The following is a 21,111-nucleotide window of genomic DNA, read 5'->3' on the forward strand; positions in this document are numbered from 1 at the left end:
TGGAGAAAACCCACGCACTCATGGGGCGAACGTACAAACTCCATACAGTTAGCAACCATAGTCAGGATCCAACCTGAGTCTCTGGCACTGTAAGGCAACAACTCTACCGCTGTGAAACCGTGCCACTCTTTTAGGCAGTTTGAAGTCACTAAAATAATCCTAATTCACATTATAATGGGTGGGCTGTAATGACAGGAGTTGATAGCAATCCTTCAGTACCTCCCTGTGCAAGGTGTTGATTGTCAATAGGCTGGCCAGAAATGGGGTTGGATTTTCCTGTAACTGAAACAAAGCTATCGCTCAATTATGCAACACCATTCCAACCCATGTATCACTTAACATGGAAATATCCACAATTTGGAGGTAATTCACTCTTCCTTCCCACAATTAGGCAACAATTTAGGAAAATTCAGAACTAATATCAGTAGTTGTGCTGGAAATCTTTGTTGTGTATGATCTAAGTATATTTTTAATGGTGTACTGAATCATAATTATCATTTCACAAAATATTTGTCACTAAAACAACAACTTTGAGTTATGTATATTATGACGTCAGATTATTTAGAGATATAAAAAAAGAATTGTCATTGTTATATAAGCTTATTTTACTTTAGTTTGTCTCTTAATCAGATGTGAATGTTCAGATGTATATGTGGCTCCTGGTATAATTCTTTGAGAGTTTTAATTAAATAATGTGCTCTTTATATTCCAAGTGAGGCTGTCTGTGAGTATATTTTACTGTGAGTGGTTGCTCATCAGGTTGACTGGATGTTGGCCACTGAAGTCTGTTGGATGCGAGAGTCAGAGTAAGGGAAGTTCTCACCACAGGTATCATTTGTTCATGTGTGGAACTTCAAAGTTAGCAGCAAGTGCCGCTGCTCTGCCAATGTCTGAACATGAACTTCTCATCAACTGTAATCCACGCACAAACACTATTCTTCAGCTATCCTCTGGCACCCCTTCCAGTTCAATCTCCTGCAGTGTGTTCTATGCTGTGGTTCCTCTACATTAGACTGGGTGAACCATTTTTCAGAACCCCTGCATTTGGTTCCTCAGGTGCCCACAAGCTTTAGCTGCCTGCCACTTTAATTCTTTATCTCTATACCACTCTTATCTCTCTGTCTTTGGCCTCCAGTGTTGTTCTACAACGTTGAGCACAAACTCAAAAATAGCATCTCATTTTCCAGCTTGGTGCTATGCAACCTCTGGGATTTAACGGCGAGTTCAACAATTTCAGATAACTAGTCTTTCTTCTTTGGATTAGAACGATCTAGATTTGATGAGATGACACTTACCTGAAACTTTACCTTTGTTTCTCTCCCCACAGATGCTGCCTGGCTTGCTGATTTATTTCTGGCACCCTCTATTTTTATTGCAGGATGTCATCATCTATAGTTCTTTGCTCTTTGATTATTACTCTGCTAGCTGGGGCATAATAATGAATCAATAGATTAGTTGTTTTACCCCTGTGTAGGAAAGAACTGCAGATGCTGGTTTAAGCCGAAGATAGACACAAAATGCTGGAGTAACTCAGTGGGTCATGGGTGACGTTTCGGGTCTGAAGAGGGGCCTCGACCTGAAATGTCACCCATTCCTTCTCTCCAGCCTGTCCCGCTGAGTTACTCCAGCATTTTGTGTCTATCCCTGGTGGACAGTATCTGCAGAATTGCTTCTCATTCTCATTCACAACTCACACAGTGCAGGTATGGTTCACTGTTCACCCACAGAATCAGACAGAACATTCAGTTATGATTGGGTTTTTGCTGTAAGTTCCATAAACTTAAACATTGCCTTTGTTTCTCTCTCCACAGATGCTGCCTGGTTTGCTGATTTATTTCTGGCACCCTCTATTTTTGTTGCGGGATGTCATTATCCTGTCCCGGGTAGCCGTGAGTGCCGCGGGGGTGCCCCGGGGAGCCGATCCGCCCACGTTGCCGCCGACCAGAACGACGACCGAAGGCCGCAACGCACCCTGGTAGGCCCGACTCGCCCCATAGGCCTCCCAGGGGACTGCAATGAAGCCGGGCGGCGAGGCCTGTCTGTGTCGAAGGAGCCTCAGCGGTGGCAGAGATGGGAGCCTCGACGGCAGCAGCGGATGGCTCGGCGGCAGTGGGGTCTCGGCTGCAACAGGAGCCTTGGTGGCGGTGGGGCCTCACGGTCAATGAGCCCCAAAGACAATGGGGACCCGGCATGGGGGGTTCACCGTGAGGGATGGTGGAAGAACAAAGGGGGACCTGGTGTGGGAGAGGTGGGGGCACTCTAGTTTAGAATCCTCTGTCCAGGGGGTAAGTCTGTGTCTGTTTGTTTGTTTGTTTGTTCATTTGTTCCGGTGAAGGCGCTGTGCACACGCCAACCAGCCAACAGTCGCTTGCCTTTTTCTTTTTGTTTTCACTTTTAATTTCAAGTTTTTGTGTACCTTGTGTGCTGTGACTGTTGCCAGACCAATTTCCCTCCGGGGATGAACAAAGTTTTATCGATCGAATTGAGGGAGTGCAGCGTATGTTCACGAGGTTAATTCCCGGAATGGCGGGACTGTCGTACGTTGAAAGACTTGACTGACTGTGTTTGTATACTCTGGAATTTAGAAGGATGAGAGGGGATCTTATTGAAACATATAAGATTATTACGGGATTGGACATGCTGGAGGCATGGAATGTTGAACCAGAAGAGCCCGCAGATGTGGGAAGGGGCAAAGGGAAGATTTGAATTCAATAACGAGAATTTAAAGTCAAGGCTTTCTCAGCCATGTAGCTTAGCAAGTATAGAAGCAGTAGGTGAATGCTATTTTGTGCATGACTTTGGTCAGGCTATTGAGAATTATCCAGTGTAAGAAAGAGAAAAATCAAAGCGCAAATCAACATTCCAGGATCTCAATGCTCTTCCAAATCTGGTTTCTTGCACATACTTGATCTCTATTGTTCCATCTTTGGTTGAAATGCCCATACCTGGAGCTCTGTCATTTCTTCCTTAAACCTTTCCAGCTAGCTCTGTCTCCTTCTTTAAAGCATTACTCTTTGACAAAGTGTTTGGTCAATGTATGCAGTGTGTTGTTCTAATCTTGACTGATAATGTTGCTGTGAAGTGCTTTGGGATCTTTTACAATGTAATAGCTATAAAAATGGGGCATTAATTTTAAATGAGGAGAAAGTAAACATTTTTACATGTTTGCCATAGAAGCCAAAATTGGATCAAAGTTTGAAATGTGCATTGAATTTGCCAGTTTATCAACAAATATACACCTAGGAATTACAATTGTAATGTTACTCCATGCATACCGGCACTCTTTACCCATCCATTCAATATTTCTGTGTCTGCTTCCTTAATAGAAACATTAACTATCTTACCATTCATGTGGGTTAAACCTCCATTAAAAATAGACAGAAGAATTGAGAGGAGTGGATTAAGCGTTTGTATAATTGCACTGAAAATGCTAATTTGCCAGACCTGGAATGATTCTTAGCACTGTCCATGACTGTAATATTCATTGATTCCAAAAAACATTTGTAGTTGGGTATAACAGAGGCATCAAAATTACACAAGAAGGTCATACAACTTATGTTTCCTGTCTCAGTACCAGCTTTTCAACAAGACTATTACTTCAGACTCATTTCTCTGCTCATTCATTATCTTTCCCTTTTAAATATTCTAACTCTGCAGACCATAAACAAGAATTAACAGTGAGTACGCATGCGTCCAAATGTACAACCATTTCGTCAATGGAAAAAACGATATTTCACTCCATGATGCCCGAGATTTATCAGCTTCCTTTAAGTGTATATCACATGCTATTAACTTCAATATGTTCACTCTTGTACCTGTGTGCTCTCTTAATGAACTATTCACAATGAGGACCTTATCCTATGGTATTGTTCACACTGACTGTGCCATTCTGGTATAAGGCATGTGATTTAGTTATGTATTTATACATTATAATTTATACTTTGAATAGTATATGGTGACGTGCTTAATTATGCATGCTTTATTAAAATAAACTATGCCTTACCCCACTTAGGCTTTTAACTAAAAGGCTTTTAACATCATCAGATTAATTGTGTTGAAAGCCTTGCAAATTTATGTAACACTGTCACTCACAATGTGAAAATCATTATATTAAAATAATGTATTTACATTTCCTTTAGACATGTAACATTTAACATATAGAACCCGTTGGAATAATTTTTGCTTAGACATGGTTCCCCATATATAGGCTGATTGTATCTTCACAGTGGAATTATTATGCATTTGGCTGACAGGGCAAATATGATCTACCCAACAAATTGATGCTGAATACACAGTAGAAAAGCACAGATGCCAGTATGAGCCACAGACAATCTCCATTAAAACAAGTGAAAAGAAGCTTGTAAATCTTAAGTGGTAAAAATGGGAATGCAAAGAGATGCAGCCAGTGTCTAAGAAACACAGAGGTTAACAGGTCAGATGGGGCATTTTATTAGAGCTGAGAATGAACATGGAGAACCTATTTGGAGGACTTATCAAAATAAAGGGGAGGGTAAAGCCACAGATGGAAATGCAGAATTGCATGGGCTTTTTCATGCTCTCCATGTTTCACCTCACAGTCTATCATCTCTGGTTTCGTCAGCATATCAACTGTTAGATCAAACAGATATGCAGATCGTTGCTGAAAGTGGGACTTGCAGTTGTGCCCTTCTGCCCACATTACATAACCTGCGCGATTGCTGAAAGTATAAGGTGACGTTTCGGGTCGAGACCCTTCTTCAGACTGATTAAGGGTCTCGACCCGAAACGTCACCCATTCCTTCTCTCCCGAGATGCTGCCTGACCTGCTGAGTTACTCCAGCATTTTGTGAATAAATCGATTTGTACCAGCATCTGCAGTTATTTTCTTATGCTGAAAGTATAAACTGAGAATCGCGCTGCAAGTGAACTGGGCATTGCGGACCTGAGGAAATAAGAAAAACAACTGGGGAGTGATTTGGAGAGACAGAAATAACCAGTGAAAGTTTTGAGGAGCTTGAAGTAAGCCAATTGAAAGTCATATCAGATAGATAGAGAACTAAACAGAGAGAAAGACTGGATTGGGTTGAGAACCAGGAACGAAATATGAACATCTGAAATTTGGAATTTGTACAATTTGAAGGAATGCGACAGCATATTTATAACAGTTACGTTTTGGTTCCAGCTCTGTTGATTGACAATCATTAACACTTAACATATCATTAAAAGAGTATTTGCATTTTAATCCCTTATTGTGCAAGTTTTCAGACTTGGTCTGAATTTGCTGCAAAATTCTGCAACTTCTCAATATTCAATATATTTCAACAAATAAAGGATTGAAGAGTTGCAAATTCTGAAGCCTTCAGAACAAATTCAGTTGTTCTGTCTCACACCTCCTGCTTTAATCTCCGGCCTTTGTTCCATCCATCTGGATATTTAATGCCTCCTCACCTGTGTCCGCCCACCCTATTACCTGCCCACCCTATTACCTGCCACACTTTCTCTGCTTCTCCTCTCTCCCAGCTCCCACCCCCACCCCCCCCCCCTCTCCCATCCCCGATAATCAGTCTGAATCAATCCGACCTGAAAAATGACCTATCCATGTTCTCCGGCGATGCAGCCTGTTACTCCAGCGCTTTGTGTCCTGTAGAATTAGTTCATATTCATTGGGCCAGATTGTGCTGGCCCAGCCACTGTACCTCCTCAAAGACAGACACAAAATGCTGGAGCAACTCTGCGGGACAGGTAGCATCTCCTGTCGCTCCTCATCTGTACCTACCTTGTCCAGATGTGAAGGGCCCTCAGTTCCTGGAATCCAGCAGTCTGGTCTCAATTGGGACAAAATGGCAAGGAGGACCTATCCCTGAATGTACCTGGCAGCCTCCAACAGCTGGCAAAGCTGGGAGTGGGGCTTTGATGGCTATAAAAGATATAATTGATTTTAATGGTGTTTAAATGTCTCGAGCATTTAAAGACATGAACAAAATTGAAATTGATGGTGGTAATCATAAAAGATTAAAAATGATTGCATTTGACAAGGTCCCAGTTTCCACATTTCACAGAGCACAGACAGAGGCATTGGATTTACACAACCTCCAATGGTTGAACGCTGATATTTTAGTATCCTTGGCGTCAGCCCACCAAATATACAAAATCTGACCATTGGTTTCATAATTATTGCAATAGTTAGGATTTTGTTGCGAATAAAGAGGATTGAGAACAAAAGTTTAGAAATTAATTAGGTGAATGACAAGAAATAAAAGGCTCTAGGTGCGAGTACAGGCCTGGCTTGTTGCCGCAGTAACGAGAACCAGCCCGGAGAGTTTGTCGTCGAGCCTGGCTTCTGCACATCCCTGGACCAGAGAGGAGGGAGTCAGAACGAGGACCGGTAGACGATGGCCGGCGGGAGACAGTGCAGGGCCTCGGTTTGGGAGAGGGCCGCTGGAGGCCCTGCAGCAGCTTGGAGCTCGGCTCAGCGGCCCAAGGAGCCACTGCTATATCCCAACTGCAGGCCCTGCTCTCTCCAAGAGGAAAGGCCGCCGAGCCTGGCCCCTGCCCGCCCCGTGGATCAGGAATCGGAGAGTGGGTGGAAAGAGACAGCGAGAGCGGCAGACGCTGGACAAAGGCCCTGGTGACAGAAACCGGGGGGGGGGGGGGGTGTCGCACCTTCTGTGACCTCAAAGTTGGCTGTGGGGGACATCCTCCCCTCCCCCCAGGGAACAAGGGCTGGAGGGCCAAGCATGGAGAGGGACTTCGGTTCGCGGGACGACCAAAATGGAGGTGACGGCTGCAATGGGTCTTTGTGGCCAACTGTAGCTGGGACTGTAAAATGGCGCCAAAATAGCGCCTCTTGCATATGGACTTGGTGGGCTGTTCTGTACATTCTGTATTAACCTGGGCCGATTGTGCTTATGTACGGGGAGAGTCCTGCTGTATCTGTACGCAAAAAAATGTATTTCACTCTATCTGGTACACGTGACGGTAAAGAAACCGTTGAAGCATCTGATGAATGACAGTAGTTATAGTTAAAGCTGCTAAAGGAATGGTTCCCTAAAGAGTCGCGTATCTGCTTCCAGAATACCCTGGAACTTAATTCCCAATCAGAGCTGTTAACTGCTTAGTCCACGTAATAGGTGAAGCGTAAGAATGAGCTGGCAGCAGGTGATCCAGACGGCATTCCTATCCAGTGGCACAATCTGGGAAGTACATATGACTAAGCATTGTGTGTGAACAGAAATGAGCTTGGCTGGGTTCAACCTCATGGAATTAGTCCAACCATACTTACTTTTCAGGATCATAAATAACCAATGGTACTCATGAGGGAAATTACTGAGGGAGAATGGAAAACAATAAAAGGTAAAACATTCACTAGACAGGAAAAGGTTGGCAACAAAAACGCTAACAGTCTACACCATAAGTATGTCTAATAATCTCAATAAATTGCAGCAAGGGGTATGTACCATTTAATGCAGAGAGGCAATACATAACACACAGTAAAATTGCAACGGTGCGTGCATCATTTAAGGTGGAATGGAAAATAGCAAATTGTAGATATTTGAGTAGAAATCAGACGTTTAATAATGGCAAAAGACAATAGTATGAGCAAGAAATAGATGTTGTATAACTGAATTTGTGGAACAAAATAGACACAAGTGAAACGTGGTCAGTTCAGGTCCTAAGATGAGTCATTAAGTGGGGAACTGCGTAATCCTGGACTCCCATACCCAAAACATGAACAAATAAAAAGGTTAAGAAAATAGGTCATGTAACACGCAGCCACAAATTTTAGAATGATTAAGTAATGTTTGTCACTTATAATGCTACAGTTGCCCAAAGATTTCTCTGGGCTTTTGGTTGAAATCTTTCATAGTACTGATTTCTACACAGGGTATTTGTCATCTTTACAACTGGAACCAAGCAACAGTGAGTCCCATCAACTAATCAGGTTGATGAATGCCCAATGGAATGTTGGCCTTCATACCAAGAGGAGTTGAGTATAGGAGCAAAGAGGTCCTTCTGCAGTTGTACAGGGCCCTAGTGAGACCACACCTGGAGTACTGTGTGCAGTTTTGGGCTCCAAATTTGAGGAAGGATATTCTTGCTATTGAGGGTGTGCAGCGTAGGTTTACTAGGTTAATTCCCGGAATGGCGGGACTGTCATATGTTGAAAGACTGGAGCGACTAGGTTTGTATACACTGGAATTTAGAAGGATGAGAGGGGATCTTATCGAAACGTATAAGATTATTAAGGGGTTGGACATGTTAGAGGCAGGAAACATGTTCCCAATGTTGGGGGAGTCCAGAACCAGGGGCCACAGTTTAAGAATAAGGGGTAGGCCATTTAGAACAGAGATGAGGAAAAACTTTTTTAGTCAGAGTTGTGAATCTGTGGAATTCTCTGCCTCAGAGGGCAGTGGAGGCCAATTCCCTGAATACATTCAAGAGAGAGCTAGATAGAGCTCTTAAGGATAGCGGAGTCAGGGGGTATGGGGAGAAGGCAGGAACGGGGTACTGATTGAGAATGATCAGCCATGATCACATTGAATGGCGGTGCTGGCTCGAAGGGCCGAATGGCCTACTCCTGCACCTATTGTCTATTGAAGGTCACAAGTGTTCTTTGATGCTAAATGTACAGAATAATATTGCACGTGCTTTGTGTTTTGATTCCAAAATTCACATTGCCACTAATAGAACCAAACTTCAGAAGCAATATGGAATACAACAACACTATCATATCATATCATATCATATATATACAGCCGGAAACAGGCCTTTTCGGCCCTCTAAGTCCATGCCGCCCAGCGATCCCCGTACATTAACACTATCCTACACCCACTAGGGACAATTTTTACATTTACCCAGCCAATTAACCTACATACCTGTACGTCTTTGGAGTGTGGGAGGAAACCGAAGATCTCGGAGAAAACCCACGCAGGTCACGGGGAGAACGTACAAACTCCTTACAGTGCAGCACCCGTAGTCAGGATCGAACCTGAGTCTCCGGCGCTGCATTCGCTGTAAAGCAGCAACTCTACCGCTGCGCTACCGTGCCGCCTGTCTTGTACATTTAGTGCATGTGATGGAGAGAACATTTATACAATCCAGACTCTGAACCAGGAAATGTAAAGTAGAATATTTGACCCAACATAAAATCATACACAGAAATAAGAATAACTAGGTGGAAAGGAAGCTGAAATACTGCGAAGTAAAATAAAGTTATTTAATGTGTATGTTTTAAATCTCCCACAATAATGACATCATGAAGGATTATAAATCAACCTTACTGTACCACTGAGATTATTTGGCAGTAATTAACAAACCATTAAAAAAAATACTTATATCTGAATGCACCAGTACTAAATTGTTCTGACATATTTAGTGGGTAACTATTCAGTAAGTGCCATAACTTCATGCCATGCATGCACTTGGAGCCACACCTCACTGTAGTTTGAACAGAGTGAAGGGCAAAGCAGGCAACTTCCAGGTTTCTACGCCTGACTGACCACAAGCCGATTCTCCAAGTTGCTCGTTGAGATACCACATAACAGTGATTGCTGATGGCCTCACCAAAATCCCCACTGCAAAGTCGGAGCCATTACCTGCAGGCTTCAGTTTGTGAAACATATCATTTTTATTAACTTCCTTTTATTCCTTTTATTCACTAGCAGCTGGAAAGAAGAACTGTTTAAAAATATTGCTCCCCGGTATAATTAGCTTCCTCGATAATAATATGAAAAATATCAGTACTTAATCTTGGATGGAGTAGACCCTTCCAGTTCATTAAGTAAATCCAGTATTATGGATGCCCACTCCCTCTGGCAGCCCATTCAGCTGCTTGATCACCTCAGGCATCCAATCCAGCCTCATTCTTCAAAGTCCAGAAACTGTTCACTCTTTGTAGTGTAACATGTACTGGGCCGACAGATGCTTTGGAGCATCTGAAAAAATATTTTGTTTTTATTTTATTATTCTAAAATAAAATATTAATTTTATCCACCCATTTCTGTGGCCGATAGCTCTACTTACAATGCCCCAGTGAGATGCTTATTTCCAAAGCTAAAGCACACTCACTCACTCACTTATCCTGGTGTCCCTCTTAGTTAATCCGACTTACTTTATCATTTTGACAGCTAATAAAGATTGGCATTATTTGATTTTTGAAATTCCTCCAAGACTGATATTTTCCAATAATAGGCCTAATGGGGCTGTATTTTTATTAACACGATCCCAGCAGATCTATTAATTGCCATAATTGTTCAACCGACAAACAGCTCAAAATATATGATTAAAAGGATCCTTCATCGCCATGTTGTTTATCAATGTTGCTGGGGAAATGGGTTAAATGGTTTTGGTTTGGACATGATGAGACAATGCACTGCTGCTCACAATGGCCCCACTCTGAGACCTCTCCAAAAATGGCCACCAGCAGTTATGTTTAAATCTCTTTCATCCCTCTCCTCCCCTACAGCCATTATCATTATGTGCTCATCGCTCTTTCTCCCAGTGCTAATACTAGGCTTTAATTCAGCCTTCAGAGCTGGAAAAGTAGAACCCAGGATGATTAAACCTCCCACTGTGCACTGAGAAAATGCCAATCAAAATCCCACCATCCAGAACTGAGCGATTATAGATGTGCTTATTGAGAGGCGAGGCAGACAGTCAGAAAAAGTGGGAGGCTGGGGCCAGGCTGAAATATTGCACGATTGATCATCTCATTGTTTTTTGTCCCACAGCAGCACCTGTGGAAATAGCTTGCAGCAAAAAGTAAGAACCAACCAAGCAATGTACAAGTCACACTCATGCAGTTTACAGTGACTGTAACAGCAAAAATCCCCATTCGGTGCAGCAGAAGGACATGGGATATATTAGTATAGACACGTTGCACATAAAGAGAATATATTTTGGAACATATTTAGAATAAAGTACAAAGCAACTTTCCTGAAATGACAGTTAATGTCCACATGTTAAGATTATATCAAAATTATTGAAAAATTGTTTGAGAATTTATCAACTAAATCTATTTAGTCCCCCCGGGATAAACAATGAAATATCTTTTGTGCAAACATTTTGTTCCTATTCACAAAAAAACCATAAATGAAAATAATATAGCAAAATACAAAATATTCCCAAGTGGCATCTCTGAATTTTCATCCTCTGACTAACATTTTAAAGAGCCATGGAAATAACTGAAGTGTTGTGCAAAGCCATCAATGGGTTTTCCTTCACATAAGTTCTGCAGATCTAGCCAACGACAACATAAGAAATTAGTCCCATATTTGTGGGGTTGCTCTATGTAATGTGCAGTTTCCATAAATATAAAACTTTGAAAAACATTCTTTATCAATAGGTTGTTCATTCGGTGGATTAGAGACATTGATATTAATAATAACTATAAAAAGACATGTTCATATCATAATAATAATTACCATGAGATAAAAAAAATTGAACAACATCAGTGTTCATTTTGGAAGTGCAGGGAAAGCAAAATTCATGATGCACAACGAACATTTGTGTTGTAACCTTATTTTGAAACTTCTATTTAACAATTTGTTAATGTTGCTTCAAAGGAATCCTTGCTTAGCTGCCCTTTCTTTCTGCCTGTTTCTTTGGTGACTGTTTTAGTCTCAATCAAAATAAATATCAAACGAGGATTTGGCTTGGAAACTCTTCCTAAATTGGAAATGGAAAACATAGTTGTTGTTACTAACTTGACGCAGCTAAAATTTGAATACAATCTTTGTAAAACAAGTTCCATTGCTTTGGCATGAAAGTGGTGATCTGAACCATAGATGAAAGACAGAGAAAAGTACAACAAGAAAATCTGCAGAGGGAATTGAAGGGAAAGTTAGTTCTGGTGGTTGAGAAATCATACACATGTTAATGTTCAATGAACCTGCACTGTCACTATACCAGTCCAGAATAATTATTCTCAGTGGGCGGCAAACAGATGTCCGGCTGTGGATTGACTTAAATCTTGCCTGCTTCTAATCTAACACTTTAGTCCGAAAGTCGCTTTTTTAAAAAATGCAATGGTTTTTGACAGAAATTCATTTAAATTAGATCCATGAAAGGAGTCAGCAAGTTGATAAAAACAAATGAAGTTGATCTTCTTCAGGGACCATTTCAAAGAGCAGTTTTGTAATCTCGCACCTGAAAATGAAAGTTCCATAGGGTGAGAGATCACATTTTTACAAACTTTAGCAATTGTTTGTGTTCTTTGAAAGTACTCCAATTTGCATTTGTTCACCTGCCCCTCATCCCAGTAAGTCTAAGGTAGATGCAAAAAGCTGGAGTAACTCAGCAGATCAGGCAGCATTTCTGGAGAAAAGGAACAGGTGACGTTTCAGGTCGAGACCTTTCTTCAAACTGTATGGTGAGGTGGTTCATTTGGAACTAATAGTGTTTAACCAAAGTTCTCTTGGTCACAGACTCTGGACTGCAAGGTGCTAGGTGCATCCTTTAAGTTAAAATGTTCAAATAACAACATTGATTTCACCCTAGAAAGATAACTCATTTGTCTTCTTTTCCCAAAATCTCTAAGAACAAAGAAAAGTTTTATGTATTTGACATTATTTTTTACTTTCTGAATTAATCACCTGGTACAAATTAAATCAAAAATGTGCCTGTCGTTTTAGCTTTGGACATCCTCAACAGAACCACCTCATTTTTGTCCATGCTTCTTGCAGGAAAGAGTTTAAAAAAAAGGCACCACTTCTGCACAAAATCAGCACTTTGTCCCGTCCCCCCCCGATTCAGAGCAACATCAAAAGGGAAATAGTCAGCAGAGCAAACATACTTTAGGAACAGCATTTCTTACAGCGGTGCCAGTAGAAATGGCAGGGCTGGCTCTGAAATGAAACTTTGGATGTTGGGCTGTTTGCTTCAGCTAAATTTCCTCAGAGTTCAGAGCATACGTGGCTGGAAGCCTTCGGTGGAAAGAAAGAGGGGGGGAAATTATACCCTCCAAATTACACCGTACTCTCCTGGTTATAACAAGCATTGAGATGCCCAATCCGGGAGAACAATCTCTCCGGGATGGATTGGGCTGCATACTGATGCATGCCATACGTGGTAAGCGACCAGAGGCTGGGGGCCAGAGTTATGATTATTTTAAATTGAGAGGAATCAATCAATGCTCGTGTAAAATAATATTCCCTTACTTGAGTGAGAGAACCGATGGTTTTAAACGCACTGTAAGAATTCATTGTGACAACCAACGGTGATAATGCGGAGATTGTTCGTGGAGGAATCCCTTTGTTGCTGTTTTCACTCTTGAGTGGGTGCAGAATGCCTTTGCACAATGCAAATATATTCCTCGCGTCTTTGTTTACACTTCCACGAATGACGTGTATTCTTCGGGTATGAAATAAAAACAAGAATATATTTTGTTAGTCATGCTAAAGTGATTTAGCGTGATCATGCTATGTGAAAAATTGTGATTAAATGCTAATTAGTAATAACAAATGGTAATTTGATACTCAGTGGAGCCACTGTACTCTGTACAAAGGAAATGTGCTGTCCGAAAATACAAGAACTGCTTCCATGCATTTCTTGGGCTGATTGGTCTCCATCACTTGTCGAACTCGTGCGAAAGGGGGGCTGGTGTTTCTAAGGACATTTCAGAGCAACGGGCGGGTGTGAGACACGACATTCACCAAAGCAGCGCAGAACAATTGAATGGCCCACCGCGCGTCAGGGCAGGGCAGGGCAAGGCTGATGGGCTTGCACTGATTCCCACCGACCTCTTTCTGCCGCCGAAGTGAGTGACCTCAAATGGCCTTTGCAAAGGCAGGATAATGAATGGTTGTCAATACACGAGGCAGTGTATTCCCGTGGACAGGTCCCGTGGCATCACAGCCACAACTTTGAGACGAGAAACTGAAAAGGCTGGAATCTCGAGCAAAGCACAATGTGCTGGAGGGAAGCGGCGTCTGTGGAGGGGATGGACATACAACGTTTCTGGTCGGGACACTTCCTCCGACTGATTGGGGTTTGGGGGGGGGGGGAGAGAGAGAACGCTCAAAAAGAGGGGTGGGGGCAGGATAAAACCTGGGAATTAGTAGGAAGGAATTGCAGATGCTGGTTTAAACCTTTTAGATAGACACAAAAAGCTGGAGTAACTCAGCGAGACAAGCAGCATCTCTGGAGAGGATGACTGGGTGACGTTTCGGGTCCAGACCTTTCTTCGGACTCACCCAGTCTCTCCAGAGATGCTGCCTGTCCCGCTGAGTTACTCCAGCTTTTTGTGTCTATCTGGGAATTGGTGGGTAAGGTGGGTCTGATTAGCAGATCCTTGATTAACTAATTAGCTGATTAAGTGACAAGGGCCAGAGGTGAAAAGGAGACAAAAGTGTGTCAGATGAGGAGAGACGAAGAGCGAATTGTAAGGAGAGAGGGAGGGAGAGAGAGGGACGGAGGAGAGAGAGAGAGAGAGGGGAAACGGGATAAAGGGGAAATGGGGGACTTGGGGATGGGAGATGAGCGGAGAGGAAGGAGCAGTGTGACTGGAAATGCGTGTGGACCGGGATGGGAGGGCGGGGATGGGAAAGAGAGATGTATCACTTTGAAATTGGAGAATTCAATGTTCAAATTACAGCTCAATGTTCCACTTTTTCCTCTCCTTTAGAGAGTCGAGAGCAGGAAAACACAAGTGTCATTTCCAACTGGGTATGCCAGAGGCACAAGTGGAGACGGAGCCGACGAACGTCCTGAAAGTTACTAACATCGCGAAGTGATACCATAACATAACATTTACTTGTAAGCACATTACTGAGGAATGAACCACACGATGCACGATAGGTTGATTGCTGGTGAGTGATAAATGGAGATCTGTCGCGTGCATCTTTAATAATAATTTCCACAAGGGCCCCCAGCAACTTTTCAAATAGAAATCTGGTATTGTAAAAATGTTACTGAACTTACACTGACCAAAATATTTTCCTCACATAACTTCGTGTGTTCTTCGTGCTTTACGCATGGGTGCCTGAATAATAATTCTGAATAAATCGTTTAAAGATATTTGCACTGTGATTTCCACAATGTTGTAGGATATTTTGTTAAGTGCCATTTAACGAGTAAAGAAAAAAGTTATTTTTAAAATAAGTTGTGATTCATGTACTTTAAAAAAAAAGATCAGAAGTGATCCTCTTCATAAAGTTTGACCAGAATGGTTGCATTCCATAACATAACAGTGCAAAGACTAGACTTTGATTCTGGCTTTTATTTTCAAGTTGCACAGACTTTTTTCTTTCTCCTGACGTTAGGCTCCCTTCAATGTGAGCTCTGTGATTCCTTCATCTCCCTCTCCATGGAAACCATCATCATCCTGGCAAAAACGCACCTCACCCAGACAAGGGCATATTCTTCCCCATCCAGCATCTGGACACTTTTAACAAACTTGCTGCTTGTCCTTCGACCACAACAGGCCTTGCACTTCCGCCTGATTCAGTTGAAAGTAAAATATGCGCTTTTGATGTTTTGCAATTAGAGGAATATCGCAAGTAACGCAGTTTCTGCGGTGGTGTAAAACTGCAGCAAAAACATACTTCCGAACTGATAAGATACCCATCCAGCTACTCAATATCAACTACGAATGATCGTGTGGTAGGAAATACAGAAATCAATACACTTTACCGGAAACAAACGATCAACCTAGAAAAATAATATATTTCCTCCTGCACATTAGAAATTGGTGGATTGGTGTTAGTGAATCATTTCATTCTTTATGCAGAAACATTCGAAGTTGCATTGGCTAGTTGAGGCAATTTGTGAGAATTGAGGGAATTAATTAAATTAATCCATCTTGAACACCCGTGCCCAAGGTTACATCTGAACATATAATTGCCAGCCCTGAGCCCGTTCAGCCTGGTTAAATATATAAATAAATGGAAAAAAGGTTTCTGTGTTTTTTTCTGGTCAGTTCAGTCAGTCCCACAACCAGAAAACCACTTCTGTGAAATTAAGTTGATCCCAAAACAAATTGCAATATCTCGAGATACCTGCAACAGGACTCTGTTCTTGCTCGGTGAGAATGTGAAAAATAATATTGGCAGTGTGGGAGTCCTGTGTTGAGTGGCTCCTAGACACAAATGAGTTGCAGCCTCAGTTAAACAAGGGGCAGAGCACCATGGCACATAATGGTGATGGCTGTGGTTGGAGATGATAGGGGACCTCATTGAAACTTACAGGATAATGAAATGCATAGACAGAGTGGATGTGGAAAGGATGTTTCCACTGGTGGGAGTCTAGGACCAGAGGTCATAGCCTCAGAATTAAAGGGCGCTCTTTTAGAGAGGAGGTGAGGAGGAAGTTCTTTAGTCAGAGGGGAGTTAATCTGTGGAACTCATTGCCACAGAGGGCTGTGGAGGTCATCTGTGGATATTTTTAAGGCAGAGATAGACAAATTCTTGATTAGAACGGTGTCAAGGGTTATGGGGAGAAGGCAGGAAAATTGGATTAGGAGGCAGAGATCTGCCATGATTGAATGGCGGAGTTGACTCGATGGGCCGAATGGCCTAATTCTACTCCTATAGCTTGTGAACTTGTGAACATGAAGGTGGCAGGACTAATGCTATCCTGCCATCATCCTTTCAAACCCTGCAGCCATCCAGGAGCAGATTTCCAAATATAATTTACAGACTTTATAATATATCAGGTTTTGGGGAAGAAGGATGAAATTAGAAATGATTCAACAACTTTTTAAAACAGCATTTTATTTATTCTATAATTTTCAAGCACCAAAAGGTCATAAATTTGTAGTGTTTGTTAAATTGGTTGACACCGCGAGGAGAATTAGATACTTGTAAGTAATTATTATTCCATTCATTGTTATTTTGATATATTAAAAAAGCTCTTTACCTTGGTCTGTCCACCTCATCGGCAATAGTTCAGAACATTCTTCTAAATCTTGCATCAACTGAACTAAATACCAGTTGATTTTGCAGAGACTCCGTGCAGCATAACATCACAAGTCCTTTGGGACAATTAGGGTGAGGCACTTTGAAGATAGATTGTGAGGGACAGGAACAAACATACTTTCCCTTTATGTGCCTGAGGAATTCACCAAAAAGTGTCAGCTTTTCAGACCTCATTGTTGTTTTTCCAACGTGTTTGATTGTTTGGGAGATGGCCCCCAGTAAGAAGTGAAGCTACACCCCACTGTTACAGCTCACAGTTACAATGGTCATGTCACCAAGATACCAGAAGGGAACCAAAACAGAGCCACCTGTACCTCGAAAGGAACTCAACATAATTCAGGAATTGCAAGAAAATAAACCCTTTCCTGTACCTCACGAACAAAATCCGGTGATAGAGGTGCCATTCACAAGGTCATAAGTGATGGGAGCAGAATTAGGGCAGTTGGCCCATCAAGTCTACTCCACCATTCAATCATGGCTGATCTATAATCTCCCACCTAACCCCATTCTCCTGCCTTCTCCCCACAACCCCAGACATAATTCCTGGTCAGAGTTTGTGACTTTTACAATATGAAGCTGACCAGCAGTAAGCAAACTGGAGCTTTGCATTAATCAATATCAAACAGCATTGTCAGCAGCTATGTAATTTTTATGATACGTATATTTCTGCATTAAAATCACCTGAGACTTATTTTTATTATCTTGTTTGCGTAAATTGGAAGTGAGTCATCTTAATTCAGTGCAGTCTGTTCTACAGCAATTTTAAGGGCTTTTTTCCCCTCCACATTTACCTCTCTTTCTGATTTATTCCTCCCATCCATGGATATATCACAGGATGGATGTATATTTCTATTGATAACATAGCTGTTTGTCAATCTGGCAGCAGCAATGCTCAAATATAGTCATCATCTCATATTCTATATAGCTTTGGAGAGACTGATAACCTCACTTTAGGAAAGGCCCTAGTGCAAGAATAAAATAAAACAGTTTTTGAAATAGCAGGAGAGTCTGGCTAAATGGCTCATAACAGAACTGTAAAAGTCTCAGATAATCATCTCGTTTATGAAGATATCTTTCGGTGCTCCATACAATATATAAACCATTTTACAATTGTAGTATTTCAAATTATATTAGCATTCTCCTAAAAGATTAACCCAAGATCCTGAAGTGCAACCCTATTTTACGTTATTGTTGGATTTACTGATGGTCACAATCAAGAAGAAAACCAACTGTTTTTACTGCAGCAGTATGCAACCAAATGCCTCAGAAGGAGCAAAACAGGTCTATATTTAGTGGTTCTCACCTCCACTCTCAAGAGTGAGGTCCTGGGAACCATCAAAAACTAGAGAGTCTACCTCCTTGATATTATAATATTGTAAGTGAAGTATTTGCCAACCACTAATGACACCAGTGTGTTAAAGGGAACATTAACTGTACATTGGTGACATATTACGGGAAAAGGAACGATGGAAACTAATAGCGATGACAGCAATATACTCCTGAAAGGCTTTGCAAATGAATAGAGATCACGAATCAGACTTTTTCAATTCTAAACTCCTCTGTTTAAAATTAAAATGCCCCAATTTCACCCCATCTATATAACAGACTCAAATCATATCATGGTATTTGTTTAATATTTCTAATTTATATTTTGCTTAGATATTGATTACAACCACTTGTCTCTGAACTGTTTGTGCGTTACATGCCACGAATGCATTAAATCCTTTTGTTAAAGTATTGAAAAGCAACACTGCAGAAAAGAGCGTGCAAGAGATTGTTCGCGTTTTATGTGAAACAGATACCGAGGATTTAATGCAATGGAATTTAATGGGGGAATCGGATATCACATGTCTTAATTGGGGAACTTGAATGACGTTGTTGATTGGCCTTGGGTCTCACGATTAAAGCTTTGTTTGCTTGCTTTTCCTTTGAATACAGTGGCCTTTTCCGTTGAGTGATACGTGGCTTCTCTCCCCCCCCCCCCCCCCTCCCCCCCTCCCCTTCCCCTTATGATTAAAGGTCTACTAATAAAATCATGGGAAATGTAACATTTATGATTCCCGAGAAATTGTTTTTGTTAGCAGGCTGTTAATTACTAATGAAAACAGGCAGACCTCCGCTTTTCATTAAAAGACGAATTTCACATCCAATATTTCAATGCCACCTCACATAATCCTCCATCCACAAGTTTGATGGCAGAACATGGTCATGGGTTAACGTGAGGGTCGGCAAAATACAAACCGACCCTTCCTTGAATATAACATTTGTAACACCTAGATTGCTGAGGGATATCATGAAGATAACGCGATTGACGTGGGACTGCATTCTCACAACAAGCCATTTCAAAGTGCTGTAAACAATGAATTGCTTTTTTTGAAGTGCCGGGTATTGTGAACTCTGTTCTAGAGTTTAAAGTTTTAACCTTACGAGCTGCCGAGGGTTATTTGTATCCTGGAATAGACAACTGCCAAGTTAACAAATAGGAGTGACAACTCTAATTGCGTTGCCGCTCCCTCAGCACTTGCATTCCCCACGTTGGAACCGTGACCGCAATCCCAGTGCACGTAATTGGCCGTTAGGCGATTTGGGGCGTCCTAGAAGCCATGTAAATCGCCATAAAAATGCAAATTTCTTTTTACCACTGCGCGTTCACACGGCTCACTGAAGGCAGTGCTCCTACTGAATGGTGTGTGTTTGTTTCTTGCTGATGTAGTGCTCCCTCGTGCGAGGCTTAGGGCATGATTCCGTGCTGTTAAGACGAACGATAGATATATAGATAGTCCAGTCTCTCACATTCTAACAAGTACGTTCTCGCCATTTTCCCGGATAGTCTCGATAACTTTCAAAAGATGTTCCCCATCCCCTGAATTGCAAATGTTTTTGTTTAAGTGGGTGACAGGGTACCGGTGAGTGGCACTGCATTTCACAGAGGATTAATGTTGGGGTGAACTTGGACTAGTGATTTGACCATTCACCTGGGCAGAAAATGACCACTCGCCCCAACCATTCAGGAGACGAGACAGACACAAAACGCTAGAGTAACTCAGCGGGTCAGGCAGCATCTCTGGAGAGAAGACAGAGGCGACGTTGCGGGTCGAGACCCTTCTTCAGACTGAGAGCCAGGGGAACGAGAGGCGAGACCCCGGATTTGCTCACTCTGCCTCACTCACCGAGATCTCTCACGCTTGTGGCCCGCTCGCCCCCATTTGTAACCGCGAAAGTAAATCACACTTTTACCGTGACCTGTAAATGAGCGAAAGCCGGGTTAATCGATGCGAATAAAGAAAAGGACATTAGAAAGAGGTCAGAAAGACACAGTGATGCGAGGAAGCAAGCCTGAAGATAAATAAGCGCACACACACACACACACAATATTATTCACATATATTCCGCTCAGCGGAAAATTGTTTCTTTGCGAAAATCGTACAGTGGTTTAGCAAATTTTGATAAAGTGGGCATCTACAAACCTGGAATTCAAAACTTGACAAGGCATCAGCCTCTAGTTTAAAATAAAACTTCAGCTGAGTTTTAAGGCGAGAGAAACTATTATTTCCTAATAAGTGTCAATCAAATTCCAGCCCGTGAAATGTGCAAACTTACCATCTTTCCCTAGCGCTCAGTTTCGTAATGAGAGTCCGTCCACTGTGTGAAGAAAACTTGCAAAGCAAAGAAACGCACTAAATAAGAGGGATAGATGCATCCACGGTGAGATTTGCGGGACTAATGGGAATTAAGGGCGATGTAAAACGTGTATGTGGGTCCAGAGTTATGGTGCCTTGCAAAGTACGATCTAACATTAAAATGCCCTAAATTAACATTAAAGGACGTGCTTGTGTTTATAAGAGACTTCCCCTGCAGCGGGGAGACAGACCTGCGCTGAATGCTATTCTGCAATTCATAGAATTGGTAATTTGCTGTGGAGCGAGAGAGGGAAAAAAAAGACGTGAAGAGAAAAATAATCAACCAGGACTGTCAAGCCGAAAGTGGATTCCCCTGAGCGTGGAGAGAAATGAGTATTAACCATAAAAATAAACAAATTAGAAACTTCTCTTTCAGTTATCCAGATGGATTGTTCCAACAATAAACCAGATCTAATCATCTCGATTGTGATCTTTATAAACGTGGATGCACTGAAACAAATAAGTCATCTTTGTCACAATGCCTCTTTGTTTTGCATGATAATGATGTACAACTCTGTGTCTTTTGCACTGGACTCGTT

At 41.8% G+C, this 21,111-nt stretch overlaps 2 long non-coding RNA genes across 2 annotated transcripts in view; one reads left to right on the forward strand and one right to left on the reverse strand.

Annotated features, from left to right (window-relative positions):
- The first annotated feature begins 1,267 nt into the window (after positions 1–1,267).
- The window catches only part of LOC144606793 (uncharacterized), a 538,285-nt gene continuing 518,441 nt past the window's right edge, over positions 1,268–21,111 (forward strand). The window contains exon 1 of the long non-coding RNA XR_013548986.1: positions 1,268–1,272. This is a non-coding gene — a long non-coding RNA (uncharacterized LOC144606793). The remainder of the gene's footprint in view (positions 1,273–21,111) is intronic.
- Positions 1,321–20,645, reverse strand: LOC144606794 (uncharacterized). The gene is made up of 4 exons (XR_013548987.1): positions 20,493–20,645; positions 13,137–13,329; positions 5,756–5,896; positions 1,321–1,425 (listed from the first exon to the last, which is right to left on the reverse strand). It is a non-coding gene; the product is annotated as an uncharacterized LOC144606794 (long non-coding RNA).

Source organism: Rhinoraja longicauda, chromosome 27 (assembly GCF_053455715.1).
Source record: "Rhinoraja longicauda isolate Sanriku21f chromosome 27, sRhiLon1.1, whole genome shotgun sequence".
NCBI classification, from domain to species: Eukaryota; Metazoa; Chordata; class Chondrichthyes; order Rajiformes; family Arhynchobatidae; genus Rhinoraja; species Rhinoraja longicauda.